General features: G+C 56.4%; 1 long non-coding RNA gene across 2 annotated transcripts in view; it reads left to right on the forward strand.

Annotated features, from left to right (window-relative positions):
* LOC122165922 overlaps nucleotides 1-2,988 on the forward strand; it is a 4,184-nt gene extending 1,196 nt beyond the window's left edge. For both annotated transcript variants that reach the window (XR_006170623.1, XR_006170624.1), the window contains exons 2-3: nucleotides 167-2,449; nucleotides 2,701-2,988. This is a non-coding gene — a long non-coding RNA (uncharacterized LOC122165922). The remainder of the gene's footprint in view (nucleotides 1-166; nucleotides 2,450-2,700) is intronic.
* The last annotated feature ends 1,567 nt before the right edge of the window (nucleotides 2,989-4,555 follow it).

Genomic DNA, 4,555 nt, shown 5'->3' on the forward strand with positions numbered 1-4,555 from the left:
GGGAAGGGAAGGGAAGGGAAGGGAAGGGAAGGCGCAGTTCCTTTAACTCCCTGCGCAACTTCTGCAACAAACCAAGTGCTGATGGAGCCTCTCAGCAAACCTGAGAGCTGGACATCAGGGCCTGAAATGATTCCCCAAAAGAATGGTTGGGATCTCTGCCCTTCAGGTTCCTTTAAACCAAGCAGGAATGTCCCAGCCTGGCGGTCCCTGAGCCACTCCGTGGTTTGGAAGCACAAGGCAGCATCTACATGAGCATCCCCCTGCCAGTGGCTTTACCACGCAGACCTGAGGAGGAAGGCTCTCAGAAAGGACCATCTTGTGCACCATGCGGGGTGAATGCAAAGAGGAACACCGAAGAGATCTCCATCCCAAGGACAGAGCAAGTCCTGGGGACATGGAGTACACCCTCAGGACAAGGTCCTTATTCTTGGAAAGCAATAACATCCTTGGAAAGGAAAAGCTAAGGACACAACATCTCCATGGGGATGGCTGGATTGCCTTGGGCTTAGCGGCACCCCATCCCAGCCCCATTGCTGTGCCACCCCCTGCCTTGACTAGCGTCCAGGATTGTGCAGCAGGACTGATAGAGTCAGACAGAAGCAGCCGGGACACCAACAGACGAGTCTTCACCTCACTGGGTCAGCACCCGGCCGGGCGAGACGTACTGTGCCGAGAGTGGAAAATTCCTGCTGCCTCGCCGGGCGCTGCCTGCAGCCCCAGCACACAGCTGCGTCCCACAGGACTTGGCATGCCCTGCAGTGTTTATCAACACCGTTGCGCAAGGGCCGTGGCACGCAGCTTGGCAGGGCCATGGGGCTGCTTGGGCAACCAGCTCTGCCGAAAGCCAGCACGCTCTTGGGAAAGTCCCCCCGCCTGCACGGGCGGCCAGGCACACCTGCGTGTCTGATGGCACGATGTCACCAACCTGAAGGCCATAGGGACCTGGCGGCCACCGGGTTTTCGGCATCCCGAATTCAAGGCAGTGAGCCCTGAGGTTTGCTGAGGATCTCTTCTCGTCCCTTGCAAATACGCTGGGCTGGTCCCTCTTACAAGGCACACAAAGATCACCAGTTCAGCACTGGTCCCACTGGTTTGTTGCAGCCTCGCTGTGCTGTTGAGATGCTCCATCTCGTGTGACCCTCAAAAACATGAGACAGGGTCACTCCTTGAGGCGCTGTTCAACTGTGGGATCCACAGCACAGATCCCAGCTCATGTGCCCATGGATGCCCCCATCTGAGACCTATCCTCATCACACATCGGTGTCCTGAGGTCCCCAGCAGCTTCTCAACACCTTTCCACGGCTCTGGATTCACCTGCAGGGCTACATAAGACCTCAGAGTTCTGGTGCCCCTTGCCCAGGGTGTGCAGCTCCCTTCTCAGCGGGGAGCATGGACACGGTGGCAGCACATCAGGATGATGCGCCAGGAGGCTGCTGAGGAGGAACAATGCCAGGAATGCTATTCTGCACTGCCAGAGACACGCTGGAGCCCAGGTACCAGCTGTTTTTGGAACCCCCAGCTGCAGCCCAAAGCCCTGCTAAAGTGGGAATGTTTGTGGGGTGGGTGCCAAAGCCTAGCCCCCCCCCCCCCCCAAGAGTGGCCAGCAGTAACCCTGGGGCATCAAGGGCTTGCAGCAGGGCTGAGGGCATAGAGACCAAGGTAGGGGCTGCCCACCATGGGGACGCATCCAGCAGAAGAATCCTAAATTTAGGGTCCCCCTGACCCTTCCCCAGGCCCGCCGGCAGCTGGAGGCGCAGCGCAGAGCAGGCTTTGCGTGAGCCAGCCAAGATGTTCATCGGAGCAGAGGCATGCATAAACATTTTGCTTAATAAAGGACTCTGGGCGAACACAGTGTACTCTGGCTCCGTGCAGTGGGAACAGCTGTGGCCCTGCGGGGCCAGCGCAGGGATGTCGAGGCGCGGTGGCAGAGCGACCTCGTATGGCAACAGCACAGTCAGCGGGCACCGCGAGCCACGGGACACCGCAAAGCATCCCAACCCCGCACCCATCTGGCACCTCAGCCCGATTTTGGGATGCGCATCGGGATGCTCTGAGAACTGCTAGCAGAGGTTGAGCCAAGGATGCGGCACGTGAAGCAAATCTCGCTTTCCATCACTTGTGGCTTGCTGCAAATCTGATTTCCAAGAACGAAAGCAGCTCGGTGCACACTGCATTTCTACGAACGCAGCTCCTCCTGGGGGCGATGGGCTGAGTCCAGCCCGTGCTCCCTCACATGGGGTCTTCGGGGGAAAAAGTTCCACTCCGTAGCTCTGGATATGCGCTCAGTTCGGGTGCGGGGATCTGGAGCAATTGCAGGGGATTCCTCCCTTCACTCCGCGTGCTGCACCGCGGTTATTCAACAGGCACGGAGCACAGCGGGCAGCCGGGCTCCTGGCGAGCCAACAGGGAGACACGACAGAAACGCAGGGCACAGCATCGCTCAGCGGCGGTGAGGCTAACGGCAGGCACCAAGGGACCTGCAAACTTGGTGGATTTCTATTTCTTTTAATGGGAAATAAAGCGTCCGAGGCGCTGTGCTTCAGTCCCTTCTCTCTTCCCCCACCTCTGCACTGTTCTATATAAAGTGTTTCCTCTCGTTTTACTGATAAATATTAAGCGACTCAGTTTGCAAAGGGAAGAATGACTCTGCTGGACTTCCTTCAATTCCCTGAAAGCTTTCTTTTTCTTTTTCTGCACCAGGGAACAGATCAGCACAGCCTCTCTGCTTCCCACCATCCGCCCGCAGCTCCTTGGCCACTCGGTGTTACCACACCACACCACAACCAGCAGAACCACTCCACCTTTCCACGCATTCTTGCTAATCTCTCGTGCTGATTGAAGCCGTTGCTAATGACGAAACGTCTGAGGATAACGACAGGCAGAAGTAACAGGGAAGTGAGGACCTGAATCATGCTTTTCTTCCACCTCGCTGGGCGGTGCGCAGGGATGTGGGAGCTCTGCTGTGTGTTTCCCAGCTCTTTGCTCTTTGCTCTTTGCTGCTTGATTTTTAATCAGACTGCAATTAACCAGCTTCTCAGTGTGCTTCTGGGGCACCAGTTGCCTGTTGGTTAATTTTACTCGTTGAAATACAGCCTTCATTTTGATCTGAGACCTCCTGGTGCGTTATTTCTAGAGCATCTTCTATCTCATTCCTCCATTTTTCATGGAAATGGAGCTCCTCTGGAATGCCGTGAATTATGGTAGCTGCTCTTGTGGCTTAGCTCCCAGAAAGCTCAGAAGCAGCTCGAGCTGCCACCCGGGGCAGCGCTGGCACACAGTGTGATTGGCGCTGAGTGCACCGGTGTGCATTGCACAGCTGCTCTGATGAAGACAAAAATGAAGGGAGACACATTGCACAGAGAAGGATGCTGCCTGGGGGAGGTCACTACTGTGATGGCAAAGGGAGCAGGGATCTCAAGAAGTCAGCTTGCTCATACCTCTCTCTGCCAACACTTGGGCAGGACTGGAGGGGGAAACAAGGGCAAACCTGAAGTAAAAAGCTGCCAAGAGCGGCACTGGGCTGGAGATCAGGAGGGATGCTCTGTCTGTGCCTCCTTCCACAGGACAGACCTCACTGCTCTGGCGTGGGCAGAAGCCTGGGGGCCATTGGCCTTACCCAGGCTTGGCTTACCAGCTCGGCTCTGGGGAGCTCTCCCCACTGCCAGCTCCTGCTGTGGCAACACGAAGCTGCCAGCAGATTGCACAGCCCAAGTTTTAACACGCCCTGGCTCACCGTTTCCTCCAAGCAGGTAACTCTGGTGCTGCACGTGATGCAGGCAGGAGAAACACCTTTCTAACCTTGCCCTGTCGTAATCTGAGGGTGTGTGGGCGCTTCGATACTGCAGGGGAAAGTGCAAAGGCCACCTGAGGGCTGAGATAAGGCACCTACACAGCGATCCCAGCCACAGCAGGCAACAGCCAGCAGGCACCCTGCTTTGTGCTGATGGGGCAGCGCTGGGAAAGGGAGAAAAAGGGTCAAAAACAGAGTGGCTTAATGAAATCAGCAGGGGACAGGTGTTCCCCTGCCCTGGGAGGGACTGCTTTGCTTTTTCGCAGGAAAAGCAATGTTTGATAACAGCTGGTCTAAAAATATCTCTGTGTTGTTATTATGGCTTTGTTTTCTCTCTCAGCTCGGGCTCTGATGGGGCAGAGGTCACCCAGCATCCCCGTAAGCAGTGTGTGCTGTGGGCTGGTGCTGTAAACGCCGACATAACAGCCATAAAAGGTTTTCCTCGGAAGAGTTTATCATCGAGGTGAGGGGAAGGAGCTGCAATATCACAGAATCACAGAACGGCCTGGGCTGGAAGGGACCTCAAGGATCACGAAGCCCCAACCCCCTGCTGCATGCAGGGCCACCAACCTTCACGTTTAACACCAGCCCAGGCTGCCCAGGGCCCCATCCGACCTGGCCTTGAACACCTCCAGGGATGGACGGGGCATCACAGCCTCTCTGGGCAGCTGTTCCAGCACCGCACTGCTCTCATAGTACAGAACTTCCCCCGGACATCCAACCTCCATCTGCCCTCCCTCAATTTCCCCTTGTCCTGCTGTCATC

Source organism: Centrocercus urophasianus, unplaced genomic scaffold, assembly GCF_019232065.1.
Source record: "Centrocercus urophasianus isolate 14NV4802_14NV808 unplaced genomic scaffold, USGS_Curo_1.0 seq_302, whole genome shotgun sequence".
In the NCBI taxonomy this organism is placed as follows: domain Eukaryota; kingdom Metazoa; phylum Chordata; class Aves; order Galliformes; family Phasianidae; genus Centrocercus; species Centrocercus urophasianus.